At 37.2% G+C, this 19,444-nt stretch overlaps 1 pseudogene; it reads right to left on the minus strand.

The window, feature by feature from the left end:
• LOC147002943 (vomeronasal type-2 receptor 116-like) overlaps positions 1-19,444 on the minus strand; it is a 438,646-nt pseudogene that overhangs the window by 234,358 nt on the left and 184,844 nt on the right.

Genomic DNA, 19,444 nt, shown 5'->3' on the forward strand with positions numbered 1-19,444 from the left:
ATGTGCATAATGTTTTAAACTACAAAGAACAGTTTGGACTCTCCATCTTAAGTAAAAGATCTCCATCATCAAGGCTTGGAATGTATCTTGGCATAGGAAGCAGGGCAACGAAGGACCAATCACTTAGAATTGTTGTGAAATTCTATCTTTATAATAGGATGCAGTTCTTGAAAGTCTTATTACTAAACAAACTTTCCAACATATCAAAAATTGAAAACACTGGCATAAATTCTGGAGATCTTTAGGTATCCTCCAACATACTTTAAACTATAAGTAGTAGAGAGGGCATTTGGACGGAAGGTTCATTCTTTTTGAGGACATGATTTATGCTAGAATATACACTGTCTAGTAAATGGCCCTAAATCTGCACAGTCAAGCATTACTTAGTGAATTACAATTAGTGAATTACTTAGTGAATTACATAGTGAATTATCAAAACACAAAGTCAAAATTTGGGAGAAGCTTTTATTGAAAAGAGGTAGAAGCTATATAGGGAAAGAAGGAATGAATATCATTATGTTACATTGAAATTATTTTGAAATTTTATAATTACTCATAATTTATTAGTATATATGATTGATATAATTTGAAAATTTCAAAGGTATATATATATGTATATATGTATATATATATATACATATATATAATTTGAATCTGAATTCCCAATATTAATTTTCATGAATTTTGCACTGAATATTTCATTGGTTATATGAATTCCTAGAATGAGATACCTTTGTTTGAAATTTATCTGAAGATAAAGGAGAGATCCAGTTTTTTGAATGTGCATACAAGCTAAGAGTAGACTTTAACATGGGGCAAAGGAGCACTGAATAGAGAATAAAAATTTAAATAATAAGTATTTTAGTCATATTTATAAATTAAGAGCAATATTAAGAACTGTACTGTAACCTGAAAAAATATATCATTTCATCTGTCTAGTCCTCAAATACTCTATATGATTATTGTGTCATCCTCATGGACAAAATACATGGTGGCCATATATTGTTCCATGAGTATAGATCTGAATAATCTATAATTTACTAATCCCTTCTAAATTCATAATTCTAAAATGCCTGTGCCTTTCAAGTAAATCACAGGTTCCCATAAACACATTATAACAAAATTAACAAGTGATGGAATTCCAGACTTGGTAATAACACTTTAGAAAAACTTGGTAGAAAATGTATTTCTATATTACATATTATAAGAAAGCCTTCTCTGTATAGTTGTGCTACATTACAAAATAGAAAGGATAATGTTAAGATTGTGACAGGGACTTAAATTATCAAAATGCTTACATATTGTCTTGAATTATGTTGTATTAAAGAACACTACTTGGGTAAATGAAACATACATAACTATTTACCACATATACAGAGCACGCATGCATGCCCACTCACCAACACACACAGAAACAGCCACACATTCATACTCACACATACACACACACACACACACACACACACACATGTGCACTCACCCCAAAGTGAAATTTATTTAACCAATAAATTTTATAAGGATTTTACACCAGAATCTGGGTGAGGGTTTGCTTATAAGAACAAATAAACCACCACACAGTACAGGTATAAACCATACAAAGGTGGGAAAATGGAGTATATGTCACAACCTTCAGCATACTCTTTCCAGGATTCTTTGCATTTTTCTCATTCTTCTAGGCAACTGGTGTGATCTCAGTAGGTTTTTTTTCAATGAATGTTCAGTGTGATGATTTTTTTCCTGTAAGGATTCCTTTCTATAAGAAAAACTGTCACCTTTTTTATTTAATTAGTATTATTTTATTTATTAACATTTCAGTCATTTCCTCCCCCAAGAGGCCACCCCTCCTAAAGTTCTTTATCTACACTCCCCCCCACTTTTATCCTAGAAGGTGTTCCCCACTCCCAGGAGACTTCCCCTTCTCCAGGGCCCCAAGTCTCTTGAGGATTAGGCACATATTCAGCCACTAATTCTACACCAGGCAGTGTTCTGCTCCAAAAGTGACAGGGACCTTGTACTAGTCCATGTATCCTGCCTGATAGATGACCCAGTCTCTGAGAGTTTCCTGGGTTCCAAGTTAGTTGAGACTGCTAGCCTTCTTATGGTGTTGCCCACCTCTTCAGCTTCTTCAGTCCTTTGCCTAATTCAACCATGGGGGTGCTTGACTTTAATCCAATGGTTGAATGTAAGGATGTACATCTGTTTCAGTCAGCTGCTAGTAGAGCATCTTGCTGGTAGAGTCTCTCAGGGAACAACCATACTAGGCTTTTGTCTTCTGTATTTTCTCCATTTTCTTCCTGACAGTTCTTTAGACAGGCAGAGTTCTGAGTCAGAAGTATTGACTGCATTAGTAAAACTGTCTCTGAACTTCAGGCTCTATCTATCTACTGGAGGTGGATTCTTCCAGTCCTCTCTACCCATTGTTAGGCAATTTGACTAAGGTAGACTGATTGAGTCATGAGAGACTACAAAGAGACTGGACATTTTCATTCTTTCTCCTGGCCCTCTGTCACTGGGTTTCTCTCCTGTCCCCAAACTCCCATGACTGATCCTGTTTACCTTTACCCTCCCCCTGCATTCCCCCATCCTGGACTCTCCCTCTCTCTGAAAGTCATGATTATTTTATTTTCCCTTCTAACTGGGATTGAAGCATCCTTATTTGGGCATTTATTACTGTTAAACTTCATGCAATCTGTGATTGCTTAAGCTTATTTTGTACTTTTTGACTAATATACACTTCTTGGTAAGTACAGACCATGGGTAGCATTTTGAGTCTTGGTTATGTCCCACAGGATTATACTTTCTAGTTCCATATATTTCCCTGGAAGATTCATGATGTCCTTGTTTTTAATAGCTGAATAGTATTCCATTGTGTAAATGAACCATATATTCTTTATCTTCTTCATTTGAAGGACATCTAAGATTTGTCCAGCCTTTCGCTATTACAAAAAAGGCTACTGTGAATAAATTGGAGCACTTATTTTGTAGTATGGTGGATCATCTTTGGGTATATGTGCAGGAGTGTTAGAGCTTGGTCTTCAAGTAGAACTATTCACAACTTTCTGAGGAAATGGCAAATATAGTCCAATGTGGTTGTACCAGTATACAATTCCAGCATCCATGCAGGTCTGTTACTCTTTCCCCACATCCATCCCAGCATGTGCCTTAATTAGAAGTGTTTATCTTAGGCATCCTGATTTGTGTGAAGTGAAATCACAGGGTCATTTTGATTTTGAATTTCACTGATAACTAAGGATGTCGAACACTTCTTTAGGTGAGTCTCTGCCATTCAGGATTCTTCTGTTGTGAATTTCCTGCTTAGCTCTGTACTGCATTAAAAAATATATTATTGTTTTTTAGAGGTTAACTTCTTGAGTTCCTTATATATTTTGGATATTAGGACTCTATCAGATGTAGAGTTATTGGAGATTTCTTTCTTTTTTTTTTTTTTTTTGGCCAATCTGTAGGATGCTAATATGTTCTATTGACTATGACTTTTTCCTTTCAAAATCTGTTCATTATTATGAGGTACCATTTATCAATTACTGATCTTATGACATAAGCCACTGCCAGTCTACTTAGAAAATTAAAATTGTCCTTTGTACCAATGAGTTTGAGGCTCTTTCCACTTTCTCTCTCATTAGATTGATTTTAATGGACTTTATGTTGAGGTCCTAGATTCACTTGGATTTGAGCTTTGTGTAAGCTGATAAAGAAGGATCTTTTCTTATTCTCCTACATACAAACCACCAAGTAGTCCAGCACCATTTATTGAAGATGCTTTCTATTTTTACAACTTTGTTTTCAGTTTGTTGGAATTTTATTGAATATTTTTTGCATAGAAATTCATAAACAAAACCAGTCTGAAGTTCTCTTTCTTTCTTGGGTATTTGTGTGGTTTATGTATCAGAGTAACTATGGCCTCATAGAATGAATTAGTGTACTTTCTGTTTCTTTATCATGGAATAGTTTCAGTGGAACTGGAGGTCTTCTTTGAAGGTGTGATAGAATTTTGCCCTTGAAATCATCTGGCCCTGTGAAGTATTTGCTTATGCAATTTTTACTTAATACTACTAATTCCTTAGTGGTTATGAGAGTGTTTCAATATTTTGCCGAATCCTGATATAAGTTTGCTGTTACATGCTTTCTTTCTAGAAAAACATCAATTTTATCTACATGTTTCAGTTATGTTGAGTATAGTCATTTGTAGTAATGCATAATGATTTTTTAAATTCTCTTGGTTCCTGTTGTTATGTCTCCCTTTTCAATTCATATTATGTTTAATTTCAACTGTCTCTTTGTCCTTTATTTAGAATGTCTAAGGGTTTCTTTTCTCTGAAAATCAACTCTTTGCTTTGTTGATTCTTTTTATTGTTCTTTAGTTCTAATTGGCTGACTTCAGCCATTAAATTGATTTAGGATATATAGATGCTACTCAGGGAAAAAATGAATCATGAATTTTGAATTGCAGTTAGCTGCTCAATAATGTTCAACATAGTGTTAAATAAATGAATAATTCACCAGGGACTATGAGACCAGAATTGAATTACAGTTTCTTTTCTAAGCCCTTTCATGCATCAAGATCTCTATAATGGGCCAGATGTGGTGGCACACGCCTTTAATCCCAGCACTTGGGAGGCAGAGGCAGGCGAATTTCTGAGTTTGAGGCCAGATTGGTCTACAGAGTGAGCTCCAGGACAGCCAGGGCTATACAGAGAAACCCTGTCTCGAAAAAAAAAAAAAAAGATCTCTATAATGTTGCAAAGACATTGGTTGATATATATATCATAAGTGATCATTGATAATGGGAGACTATGTCTGTTTCTATTACTGGAAGTCTAATGAGAGAAGATTTGTGTCAACATGGAGTTCTTAAGAAGAAAAAAATGATTTTAAAAATTCTAGTTTTGTGCTGTGAAGCTTCTAAGGAACATTTCAATTCCTGGGAAATAAATCTCATTTTATATCTATAATAGAACAACTAAGGTAAAATTAATAAAGTCTCTTCAGGACTTCAGTAATTTCCTCCCTGCCCAGTATAAAACAGTGATATTTCCTTCCAAAAAAAAAAAAAAAAAAGGTTATAATACTAGTAGAGATACATTGTCCAGGAATGCTGAAGTGAAAAGAATTGCAATAGATTCAGGAACAATGCTATTACAGTGCCATTCTGTTCCAGGTAATAAGAAAGTACAGCAGGATAGATCATGGCCATATTGATCATTGTTTGTCAACAGGTATGAGGAGATTAACTGAGGCTTCCTGAGTTAATTGGGGTGGTGATTTGAAGGAAGGTTCACTGTAAGGAATCAAAGATTGCATTAAGTTAATTTCTCAGGGAGAACTAGTTAAGTTAGTACCGCCTATCAAAACTTGATCATTGCAGCAAAGCGATTGATAGAGGTTGTTCAAATTCATTATCTTGTTAGCTGTAAATTTCTGGGATCATGTGTCCTTTGCTGAAAATTGAGTACAGTAGATTTGAGTAGATTAGCTTCCTGTGAATTGCTTTCTGGAGCTACCAGAAACAACACACATTATAAAAAAACCTCATCTTCCTTTTCTGCCAAGACTAGATGGCATTACGTTGTCAAGGATGGAACATGAAGGCTCCTGGTGAAAAGTCACCAACATTACTGCTTGACATTTTAGAATGAATGCTCAACTAAATACCTCCATAACAGGCATGATTTTCCTTGTGCAATCGTGGCTCAGATATCAACCAGAGGGAGTTTAAGTCAGATGCTGCAACCTAGACAAAAACCTGAGCCTGAGTATGCTACTTCTGTGGCTTTTTTCAGTTAATGTGATTTAACTGTGAAACTCTTCTTTAAATATTTGTGCATATAATTATATTTTATTGTCAGACACAAGCTAAAATTAATGGTCAAAATCATGAAAACAAATGTTTATTACTATGACATTGTGACATACATTTTTTAGCCAGTTTTGGACATGTGTAATCATTTCCTGTAAGGTAAAGTGATGACTTCTGAAAAGGATTCAAAAATAGTTTTAAAAAAGAGAGAATGAGCTAGAATATTTTTTTATTTTTTTTAATTTATTTTTATTAGGTATTTTCCTTGTTTACATTTTACCTTCTCCAAAATTGACCACATAATTGGTCACAAAACAGGCCTCAACAGATACAAAAATATTGAAATTGTCCCATGCATCCTATCAGATCACCATGGACTAAGGCTGATCTTCAATAACAAAATGAATAATAGAAAGCCAACCTTCACGTGGAAACTGAACAACACTCTTCTCAATGATACCTTGGTCAAGGAAGGAATAAAGAAAGAAATTAAGGACTTTTTAGAGTTCAATGAAAATGAAGCCACAACATACCCAAACTTATGGGATGCAATGAAAGCATTTCTAAGAGGAAAACTCATAGCTCTGAGTGCCTCCAAAAGGAAACTAGAGAGAGCACACATTAGCAGCTTGACAACACACCTAAAAGCACTAGAACAAAAGGAAGCAAATTCACCCAAGAGGAGTAGACTGCAGGAAATAATCAAACTCAGGGGCGAAATCAACCAAGTGGAAACAAGAAGAACTATTCAAAGAATCAACCAATCAAGGAGCTGGTTCTTTGAGAAAATCAACAAGATAGATAAACCCTTAGCCAGACTCACTAGAGGGCACAGGGAAAGCATCCTAATTAACAAAATCAGAAATGAAAAAGGAGACATAACAACAGATCCTGAAGACATCCAAAACACCATCAGATACTTCTACCAAAGGCTATACTCAACAAAGCTGGAGAACCTGGATGAAATGGAGAAGTTCCTAGACATATACCAGGTACCAAAGTTGAATCAAGATCAGGTTAATGATCTAAACAGCCCTATATCCCCCAAAGAAATAGAAGCAGTCATTAATAGTCTCCCAACTAAAAAAAGCCCAGGACCAGATGGGTTTAGTGCAGAGTTCTATCAGACCTTCAAAGAAGATCTAATCCCAGTTCTTCACAAACTATTCCACAAAATAGAAACAGAAGGTACTCTACCCAACTCATTCTATGAAGCCACAATTACTCTGATACCTAAACCACAAAAAGACCCAACAAAGAGAGAAAACTTCAGACCAATATCCCTTATGAATATTGATGCAAAAATCCTCAATAAAGTTCTTGCTAACCGAATCCAAGAACACATCAAAACAATCATCCATCCTGACCAAGTAGGTTTCATCCCAGGGATGCAGGGATGGTTCAATATACGGAAATCCATCAACGTAATCCAGTATATAAACAAACTCAAAGACAAAAACCACATGGTCATCTCGTTAGATGCGGAAAAAGCATTTGACAAGATCCAACAACCATTCATGATAAAAGTCTTGGAAAGATCAGGAATTCAAGGCCCATACCTAAACATGATAAAAGCAATCTACAGCAAACCAATAGCCAACATCAAAGTAAATGGTGAGAAGCTTGAAGCAATCCCTCTAAAATCAGGGACTAGACAAGGCTGTCCACTTTCTCCATACCTATTCAACATTGTACTTGAAGTCCTAGCCAGAGCAATTCGACAACAAAAGGAGATCAAAGGGATACAAATTGGAAAAGATGAAGTCAAAATATCACTTTTTGCAGATGATATGATAGTATATATAAGTGACCCTAAAAATTCCACCAGAGAACTCCTAAGCCTGATAAACAGCTTCGGCGAAGTAGCTGGATATAAAATTAACTCAAACAAATCAATGGCCTTTCTCTACACAAAGAATAACAGGCCGAGAAAGAAATTAGGGAAACAACACCCTTCTCAATAGTCACAAATAATATAAAATATCTTGGCGTGATTCTAACTAAGGAAGTGAAAGATCTGTATAATAAAAACTTCAAGTCTCTGAAGAAAGAAATTATAGAAGATCTCAGAAGATGGAAAGATCTCCCATGCTCATGGATTGGCAGGATCAACATTGTAAAAATGGCTATCTTGCCAAAAGCAATCTACAGATTCAATGCAATCCCCATCAAAATTCCAAATCAATTCTTCAACGAATTAGAAATTGCAATCTGCAAATTCATCTGGAATAACAAAAAACCTAGGATAGCAAAAACTCTTCTCAAGGATAAAAGAACCTCTGGTGGAATCAACATGCCGGACCTAAAGCTTTACTACAGAGCAATTGTGATAAAAACTGCATGGTACTGGTATAGTGACAGACAAATAGACCAATGGAATAGAATTGAAGACCCAGAAATGAACCCACACACCTACGGTCACTTGATCTTCGACAAGGAAGCTAAAAACATCCAGTGGAAGAAAGACAGCATTTTCAACAAATGGTGCTGGCACAACTGGTTGTTAACATGTAGAAGAATGCGAATCGATCCATTCCTATCTCCTTGTACTAAGGTCAAGTCCAAGTGGATCATGGAACTTCACATAAAACCAGAGACACTAAAACTTATAGAGGAGAAAGTGGGGAAAAGCCTTGAAGATATGGGCACAGGGGGAAAATTCCTGAATAGAACAGTAATGGCTTGTGCTGTAAGATCGAGAATTGACAAGTGGGACCTCATGAAACTACAAAGCTTCTGCAAGGCTAAAGACACCATCAATAAGACAAAAAAACCACCAACAGATTGGGAAAGGATCTTCACCTATCCTAAATCAGATAAGGGACTAATATCCAATATATATAAAGAACTCAAGAAGGTGGACTCCAGAAAGTCAAATAACCCCATTAAAAAATGGGGCTCAGAACTGAACAAAGAATTCTCACCTGAGGAATACGGAATGGCAGAGAAGCACCTGAAAAAATGTTCAACATCCTTAATCATCAGGGAAATGCAAATCAAAACAACCCTGAGATTCCACCTTACACCAGTCAGAATGGCTAAGATCAAAAATTCAGGTGACAGCAGATGCTGGCGAGGATGTGGAGAAAGAGGAACACTCCTCCATTGTTGGTGGGATTGCAAGCTTGTACAACCACTCTGGAAATCAGTCTAGCGGTTCCTCAGAAAATTGCACATAGTACTACCGGAGGATCCAGCAATACCTCTCCTGGGCATATATCCAGAAGATGTCCCAACTGGTAAAAAGGACACATGCTCCACTATGTTCATAGCAGCCCTATTTATAATAGCCAGAAGCTGGAAAGAACCCAGATGTCCCTCAACAGAGGAATGGATACAGAAATTATGGTACATTTACACAATGGAGTACTACTCAGCTATTAAAAAGAATGAATTTATGAAATTCCTAGCCAAATGGATGGACCTGGAGGGCATCATCTTGAGTGAAGTAACACAATCACAAAAGAATTCACACAATTTGTATTCACTGATAAGTGGATATTAGCCCAAAACTTAGGATACCCAAGATATAAGATACAATTTGCTAAACGCATGAAACTCAAGAAGAATGAAGACCAAAGTTTGGACACTGTGCCCCTTCTTAGAATTGGGAACAAAACACCCAGGGAAGGAGTTACAGAGACAAAGTTCGTAGCTGTGATGAAAGGATGGACCATTTAGAGACTGGCGTATCCAGGGATCCATCCCATAAGCAGCTTCTAAACGCTGACACCATTGCATACACTAGCAAGATTTTGCTGAAAGGACCCAAATATAGCTGTCACTTGTGAGACGATGCCGGGGCCTAGCAAACACAGGCGTGAATGTTCACAGTCAGCTATTGGATGTATCACAGGGCTCCCAATGGAGAAGCTAGAGATAGTACCCAAGGAGCTAAAGGGATCTGCAACCCTATTGTTGGAACAACATGATGTACTAACCAGAACCCCGGAGCTCTTGTCTCTAGCTGCATATGTATCGAAAGATGGCCTAGTCGGCCATCAATGGAAAGAGAGGCCCATTGGACTTGCAAACTTTATATGCCCCAATATAGGGGAATGCCAGGGCCATAAGAATGGAAATGGGTGGGTAGGGAAGTGGGGGGGCGCTATGGGGGACTTTTGGGATAGCATTGGAAATGTAATTGAGGAAAATATGTAATAAAAATATTAAAAAAAGATAAACTTGCACAATAAAGGACAGCAGTAGTGAACTATAACTCCCAATCATCAGAATCAAAAACATAAACAACCATAGCTCTCTTGTGTATGAAAATTACTGTTTCAGGAAATTGTTTTGTATTTCCTTGTCTACAAAATGGCCATGTGTGTCTCCTGAATTCCCACAGCCAATGTTTCTCACCTTCAGTACAATTCAATAAATACAGAAGATACTGTATACTTTATCTTAAAACAGGCTATTTACCAGATGATTGTATCCAACTGTAGGCTAATGAAGTGTTCAAGGCATATTTAACAAGGCTCAGCTGAGCTACCATGTTTGGTAGGTTAAGCAGATTACAGTGCATTTTAACCTATTTTTGACTTATGGTGGCTTTGTGAGGCTATTACTCTATAGCAAGTGGAAATGTATTGTACTGGGAAAGAGCAGGAGGAAAACAAAAGTTTGTGCCACCTTAATGAAGTATAAATCCCAAACTCAACTTCCCTTCAGCTGGATTCCCAAATGCCTAAAAGTCACTCTAATACTACATGCCATGGAGAGAAAAATGAAAAAGTATTTTTAATTTTTAAAAATTTTTTAATCTCACCCATTCTTAAATGTCAACTATAACTCTCAAACAAGAAATCCCCCCTTCTAGGATCTAGTGACTATATTACAACGTTACAGAAGAAGAAGATGGCTAGCTTGTATTCTGAATAAATTCTAAGGACAAAATCCTTGGGAAACACAGCTGTCAATAAACTATACTGAATAACAAGGTAATCTCTTGCCTCACACTCTTTCCAACTGCTTATTGACCTTTTCTATCTAGACAAACAATAAAAACAACAAAAACAATCCCGTAACATTTGAAATGCACTCAACTTCATTTAAATATTCAATGTTAAATGAGTAGTTAATAATCATAAAGAAAAATGCACAATTGAATTGAAGGCCTTAACAAACTCGAACCAAACTCAAATATTCCACCTCTAAAATCTTAAACTTTCTTTTTTAAAATAATCCATGCAACTTGTCAGCTATGTGGATATCTAGTTTAATAATTTTCCAGAATCTTTGTGTTGTACCCTACACAAAGGCACACTATTAGAAACACAGTCAACAGCCTACTTCTAGCTAGCAAAGAGGAATAGTAGTATGTTCTTGATAGAGAAAATAAAACTAAACATCAATACTAACTAACAGTAAACAGACTGTATAACATATCTTAAAATGTATATAATACTCAGACAATACAAAGTACATATATTTAGTCATGCACCCATGCTCCTCTAAAAGACCCCATTGTGAACACACAACTGAAAGAGTTCCCAATTAAACAAGACAAAATGCTGACATAAGTGTCAGCACTTAGACACAGGTGGTGTCGTGTTTCTATTTGCTTTCAATTGCTAGGATTCGGTGTCCATTTTTCTTTTTTATTTTTTTTTTAATTTTTATTAGGTATTTTCTTCATTTACATTTCGAATGCTATCCCAAAAGTCCCCCCCATACCCTCCCACACACACCCCCTACCCACCCACTCCCACTTTTTGGCACTGGCGTTCCCCTGTACTGGGACATATAAAGTTTGTGTGTCCAATGGGCCTCTCTTTCCAGTAATGGCGAACTAGGCCATCTTTTGATACATATGCAGCTAGAGTCAATAGCTCCAGGGTATTGGTTAGTTCATAATGTTGCACCTATAGGGTTGCAGATCTCTTTGGCTCCTTGGATACTTTCTCTAGCTCCTCCATTGGGGACCCTGTGATACATCCAATAGCTGACTGTGAGCATCCACTTATATGATTGCTAGGCACCGGCCTACTCTCACAGGTGACAGCTATATCAGGGACCTTTCAGCCAAAGCTTGCTAGTGTATGCAATGATGTCATTGTTTGGAGGCTAAGTATGGGATGGATCCCTGGATATGGCAGTCTCTAGATGGTACATCCTTTTGTCTCAGCTCAACATTTTGTCTCTGTAACTCCTTCCATGGGTGATTGTTTCCAATTCTAAGAAGGGGCAAAGTGTCCACACTTTGGTCTTCGTTCTTCTTCAGTTTCATGTGTTTGACAAATTGTATCTTATATCTCGCTATACTAAGTTTCTGGGCTAATATCCACTTATCAGTGAGGACATATCATTTGAGTTATTTAGTGATTGTGTTACCTCACTCAGGATGATGGCCTCCCGGTCCAACCATTTGCCGAGGAATTTCATAAATGCATTCTTTTTAATAGCTAAGTAGTACACCATTGTGTAAATGTACCACATTTTTTGTATCCATTCCTCTGTTGAGGGGCATCTGGGTTCTGTCCAGCTTCTGGCTATTATAAATAAGGCTGCTATGCACATAGTGGAGCATGTGTCCATCTTACCGGTTGGGACATCTTCTGGATATATGCCCAAGATAAGTATTGCAGGATCCTCTGGTAGTACTATGTCCAATTTTCTGAGGAACAGCCAGACTGATTTCCAGAGTGGTTGTACAGCTTGCAATCCCACCAACAATGGAGGAGTGTTCCTCTTTCTCCACATCCTTGCCAGCATCTGCTATCACCTGAATTTTTGATCTTAGCCATTCTGACTGGTGTGAGATGAAATCTCAGGGTTGTTTTGATCTGCATTTCTCTGATGATTAAGGATGTTGAACATTTTTTCAGATGCTTCTTAGCCATTCCGTATTCCTCAGGTGAGAATTCATTGTTTAGTTCTGAGTCCCATTTTTAATGGTGTTATTTGATTTTCTGGAGTCTACCCCCTTGAGTTCTTTATATATATATTGTATATTAGTCCCCTATCTGATTTAAGATAGGTAAAGATCATTTCCCAATCTGTTGGTGGCCTTTTTGTCTTATTGACAGTGTCTTTTGCCTTGCAGAAGCTTTTCAGTTTCATGAGGTCCCATATGTCAATCCTCGATCTTACAGCACAAGCCATTGCTGTTCTATTCAGGAATTTTTCCCCTGTACCCATATCTTTGAGGCTCTTCCCCACTTTCTCCTCTATAGGTTTCAGAGTCTCTGGTTTTATGTGAAGTTCCTTGATCCACTTATATTTGACCTTAGCACAAGGACATAGGAATGGATCAATTCACATTCTTCTACATGATAACAACCAGTTGTGCCAGCACCATTTCTTGAAAATGATGTCTTTCTTCCACTGGATGGTCTTAGCTCCCTTGACAAAGATCAACTGACCATAGGTGTGTGGGTTCATATCTGGGTCTTCAATTCTATTCCATTGGTCTACTTGTCTGTCACTATACCACTACCATGCAGTTTTTATCACAATTGCTGTGTAGTAAAGCTTTAGGTCAGGCATGGTGATTCCACCAGAGGTACTTTTATCCTTAAGAAGAGTTTTTGCTATCCTAGGTTTTTTGTTATTCCAGATGAATTTGCAGATTGCTCTTTCTAATTCGTTGAAGAATTGAGTTGGAATTTTGATGGGGATTGCATTGAATCTGTAGATTGCTTTTGGCAAGATAGCCATTTTCACAATGTTGATCCTGCCAATCCATGAGCATGGGAGATCTTTCCGTCTTCTGAGATCTTCTAAAAATTCTTTCTTCAGAGACTTGAAGTTTTTATCATACAGATCTTTCACTTCCTTAGTTAGAGTCACGCCAAGATATTTTATATTATTTGTGACTATTGAGAAGGTGTTGTTTCCCTAATTTCTTTCTCAGCCTGTTTATCCTTTGTGTAGAGAAAGGCCATTGATTTGTTTGAGTTAATTTTATATCCAGCTACTTCACTGAAACTGTTTATCAGGTTTAGGAGTTCTCTGGTGGAATTTTTAGGGTCACTTATATATACTATCATATCATCTGCAAAAAGTGATATTTTGACTTCATCCTTTCCAATTTGTATCCCCTTGATCTCTTTTTGTTTTCTAATTGCTCTGGCTAGGACATCAAGTACTATGTTGAAGAGGTAGGGAGAAAGTCGACATCCTTGTCTAGTCCCTGAATATAGTGGGATTGCTTCAAGCTTCTCACCATTACTTTGATGTTGGCTACTGGTTTGCTGTAGATTGCTTTTATCATGTTTAGGCATGGGCGTTGAATTCCTGATCTTTCCAAGACTTTTATCATGAATGGGTGTTGGATCTTGTCGAATGCTTTTTCTGCATCTAAGGAGATGATCATGTGGTTTTTGTCTTTGAGTTTGTTTATATAATGGATTACATTGATGGATTTCCGTATATTAAACCATCTTTGCATCCCTGGAATAAAATCTACTTGGTCAGGATGGATGATTGCTTTAATGTGTTCTTGGATTTGGTTAGCTAGAATTTTATTGAGTATGTTTGCATCGATATTCATAAGGGAAATTGTTCTGAAGTTCTCTATCTTTGTTGGATCTTTCTGTGGTTTAGGTATCACAGCAATTGTGGCTTCATAGAATGAGTTGGGTAGAGTTCCCTCTACTTCTATTTTGTGGAATAGTTTGTGCAGAACTACAATTAAATCTTCTTTGAAGGTCTGATAGAACTCTGCCCTAAACCCATCTGGTCCTGGGCTTTTTTTGGCTGGGAGACTATTAATGACTGCTTCTATTTCTTTACGGGATATGGGACTGTTTAAATCGTTAACTTGATCCTGATTTAATTTTGGTACCTGGTATCTGTCTAAAAATTTGTCCATTTCGTTCAGGTTTTCCAGTTTTGTTGAGTATAGCATTTTGTAGAAGGATCTCATGGTGTTTTGGATTTCTTCAGGATCTGTTGTTATGTCTCCCTTTCATTACTGATTTTGTTAATTAGGATGTTTTCCCTATGCCCTCTATTGAGTCTAGCTAAGGGTTTATCTATCTTGTTGATTTTCTCAAAGAACCATCTCCACATTTGGTTAATTCTTTGAATTGTTCTTCTTGTTTCCACTTGGTTGATTTCACCCCTGAGTTTGATTATTTTCTGCAGTCTACTACTCTTGGGTGAATTTTCTTCCTTTTTTTTTCTAGAGCTTTTAGATGTGTTGTCAAGCTGCTAGTTTGTGCACTCTCCAGTTTCTTTTTGGAGGCACTCAGAGCTATGAGTTTTCCTCTTAGAAATGTTTTCATTGTGTCCCATAGGTTTGGGTATGTTGTGGCTTCATATTCATTAAACTCTAAAAAGTCTTAATTTCTTTCTTTATTCCTTCCTTAACCAAGGTATCATTGAGCAGAGTGTTGTTCAGTTTCCACGTGAATGTTGGTTTTCCATTATTTATGTTGTTATTGAAGATCAGCCTTAGTCCATGGTGGTCTGATAGGATGCATGGGACAATTTCAATATTTTTGTATCTGTTGAGGCCTGTTTTGTGACCAATTATATGGTCAATTTTGGAGAAGGACCCATGAGTTGCTGAGAAGAAGGTATATCCTTTTGTTTTAGGATAAAATGTTCTGAAGATATCTGTTAAGCCCATTGTTTTCATAACTTCTGTTAGTTTCACTGTGTCCCTGTTTAGTTTCAGTTTCCACGATCTGTCCATTGATGAAAGTGGTGTGTTGAAGTCTCCCACTATTATTGTGTGAGGTGCAATGTCTGCTTTGAGCTTTACTAAAGTGTCTTTAATGAATGTGGCTGCCCTTGCATTTGGAGCATAGATATTCAGAATTGAGAGTTCCTCTTGGAGGATTTTACCTTTGATGAGTATGAAGTGTCCCTCTTTGTCTTTTTTGATATCTATGGGGTGGAAGTCGATTTTAATAGATATTCGAATGCCTACTCCAGCTTGTTTCTTCAGACCATTTGCTTGGAAGATTGTTTGGCAGCCTTTCACACTGAGGTAGTGTCTGTATTTTTCCCTGAGATGGTTTTCCTGTAAGCAGCCGAATGTTGGGTCCTGTTTGTGTAGCCAGTCTGTTATTCTATGTCTTTATATTGGGGAATTGAATCCATTGATATTAAGAGATATTAAGGAAAAGTAATTGTTGCTACCTTTTATTTTTGTTGTTAGAGTTGGCATTCTGTTCTTGTGGCTGTCTTCTTTTTTTTTTAATTAGGTATTTTCCTCAATTACATTTCCAATGCTATCCAAAAAGTCCTCAATACACTCCCCCCCAGTCCCCCACCCACCCACCCCCACCCCTTGGCTCTGGCATTCCCGTGTACTGGGGCATATAAAGTTGGCAAGTTCAATGGGCCTCTCTTTCCAGTGATGACCGACTAGGCCATCTTTTGATACAAATGCAGCTAGAGTCAAGAGCTCTGGGGTACTGGTTAGTTCATAATAATGTTCCACCTATGGGGTTGCAGTTCCTTTTAGCCCCTTGGGTACTTTCTCTAGCTCCTCCATTGGGGGCCCTGTGATCCATCCAATAGCTGACTGTGAGCATCCACTTCTGTGTTTGCTAGGCCCCGGCATTGTCTCACAAGAGACAGCTATATCTGGGTCCTTTCAGCAAAATCTTGCTAGTGTATGCAATGGTGTCAGCGTTTGTAAGCTGATTATGGGATTTCTGCCCCGAGTTTGACTATTTCATGCTGTCTACCCTTCTTAGGTGTGTTTATTTTTTATTTTTTTCTAGAGCTCTCAGGTATATTGTTAAGTTGGTGGTGTAGGATTTCTCCAATTTCTTTACCAGGGCATTCAGTTTCATGAAATTTCCTCTTAGCACTGCTTTAATTTTGCCACATAATTTTGGGTAGGTTGTTTCATCATTTTCATTGAAATCCAGAAATTCTTTACTTTATTTTCTGCATTTCTTCCATGACCAAGTTATCAACAAGTAGAGAACTATTCAGTTCCCATGGGTTTTTTGTTGTTTTGCTGTTCCTGAAGACTGAAACTTAATCCATGGTGATCTGATATGATGCCTGGGATTATTTTAATCTGTTGAGTTTTGATTTTTGACTGATTATATATGGTCCATTTTGGAGATGGTAGCATTAGATGCTGAGGAGATAAATTCTTTTGTTTTAGGGTGAAATTGGGTGTATCTCTGTTAAATCCATTGGGTTCATAACTTCTTTTAGTTTCACCATGTCTCTGTTTAGTTTCTGTTTAAATGATCTGTCCCATAGTGAGAGTTGGCACTGAATTCTCTTACTATAATTGTATGTGATCAATGTGTGTTTTGTAGTCCATTAGCTTTGTTCTTTTTATTGGGGATTTGAGACTGTTGATCTTGAGGGACATTAAAGAGAGATGATTATTAATTTGGCTATACTTTTATTATAGTTGTCATTATGTACATGTGATTCTCTTCTTTTGGCTTTGTTGGAGGATTTCTAACATCTTCTTTTTTCTTTGTTATCGGTTTCGACATTGTGTTGGAGCTTTCCTTCTGGATTCCTCTGTAGGTATGGATTAGTAAATAGATATTGTTTGAATTTGGATATGTCCTTGAATACATTGGTTTTCTGCTATGCACACTCCAGTGAAATTTGCTTGGCAGGCTGAGAGGCCTGGAAATACTCACGAGGAAAAAAGTTTCACTGCAACTCACCTCCTGGGACTTGGGCGTTCTCATAACCCATATACTCGTACTCTATCCCCACGTTAGTCTGGTGTTTGGAGCACATGCTCTCTTTTAGTATTATCTTATTATAAGTGACTTTTAAGATTAAATTCTGACATAGCTAAGTCTTTGCCAGTGTTCCAATGTCCCAATAAATACTTGAAGCCGACAAACTGGAATTCAGTAGGGATTCAGTAAGAAAGTTACCTATTCAGTAACTAATTAAACAACACAAAGGATGCTTATTTGGGACAGCAGCCAGCCTTATCAAAACAAAATAATACTCAATTGGCCTATGTAATAGGTGGGTTTATCATGAAAGAGCTAAGGAATCCCACTGAGATAGAAATCTTCAATACAGGCTACATTGCATATTAGAAGCAAGTTGGTGAATTCTTCTGACAAATGGAGATTCTCCACAGATTCTTAAAAGTTACACTTATAAAAGAAATTATCAGGGCCCAGAAAGTAGGGAGGTTGTGGTATTGCATTATTTATGAGAAGGTCTGCTACAGCAGAACCCCTAGTAGACTTAACAATAGACTAGCTTTACACCTGGCTCCCTTCTTAGTGGCAGTGGCTTGGTCCCAGCCTTCTTTTTATGTATACATTCCTTTTGTATTGTTTTACTGTAACTCAGTGGATGTATCTCGTCTGTTTTCTTGTTATTCTTCTGTATAAAAAGTTTGATGCTCAACTTGACAAATTACATTAAGATTCTACATAATCTCCTGTGTGCATCTGTCTGTCATTTTCACCAACTCCTTCCCCACCTGCAACTAGAGACCATGTTCAATGCAAATAAAGGGAACCAGAGGGTCTGCGCCAGATTTGGTGCCTTTGAACAGGGACATGGGGCAGGTAAGTCTTTATTTCTTTTTCTTTCTTTTTTCTTTCTCTTCTTTATTTTCCCAGGCAAGGATAGGATCTCTTCGTGACTGTGCTGCAGACAGGCTGATAAGTAGATCAGTTAGGTCAAGTAAGTTTTATCATGGGGCAAGCATATGCCTCACCAGCTATAATTCAGGGGTAGCTTACACTGCAGCAATGAAAGGAGAGAAGTTAGGTGCCTATGTCAGAAATACTTATGGAATTACATGTTCAGGTTGTAAAAAAAATGGACAATTGAGAAAAGATTATAAAAATTTCTCAGGAGACCGGAAGAACATTCCTTTGTGTGCCTGCCCACTTTGTGGCAAAGGAAAGCACTGGAGAAATGAATGTAAATCAAAGTCCCATAAGAATGGGTCTCTGCTCACTAGGGAAGCAGGTAAGACAAAGAACTTTGGAATTGCATGTTTCAGTTGTGAAAACTGGGACACCTGAGTAAGGATTGTAAGAATATTTTGGGAAACAAAATGGGCCTTTCTCCAGGTCTCTATCCAGGCTGTGGTGGAGAGAACCTTGGAGGAATGATTGCAGGTCAAGATCCCATAAAGATGGGACTCTGCTCACTAGCGAAGCAGGTAGTACAGAAAACTAATGGGGCAGTCTCTTAGCCCTGTTCAGGAGCTGTGGACCTCATTGTAGGACAGGGCCCCAGTTATAGGAAAAACTTCAAGTTGTGGATTCTGATACTTTAGGTAAAATTAAAAGTTATGGTTAAATTATGGTTAAAATATAAAATGAGACTTCATATAGGTTAAAATATAGCTCAATTCTTACTATTACCTTATTTATCACTTCCCAATTCTACATTGTGCCAAAAATTCATAGACAAGACTTTATAGGAAGTTAAGAAGTCATCTCCTCAAATATGTATAATTCATTTTGTAGATGGTATTTTTGTTGGTTGCAGAAAGTGGAGAGTGTTTTGCAGATGGCTGTAAAATATTTGACTAAATGCTGGTTGATGATAGTAGCTTCAAAAAAGATTCAGAATTATATACTTTTTTTTTCCTAGAAAATTCTCTGCAATCATGATTATTGTGTTTAGCAAATGACAAAGTGCTTTTTTATCTTATAATTATAGCTAGAAAAATTAAAATTCTTTGATTGGTCTAAATTTATA

Source organism: Mus caroli, unplaced genomic scaffold (genome assembly GCF_978045245.1).
Source record: "Mus caroli unplaced genomic scaffold, Mus_caroli_1 scaffold_8, whole genome shotgun sequence".
Taxonomy (NCBI): domain Eukaryota; kingdom Metazoa; phylum Chordata; class Mammalia; order Rodentia; family Muridae; genus Mus; species Mus caroli.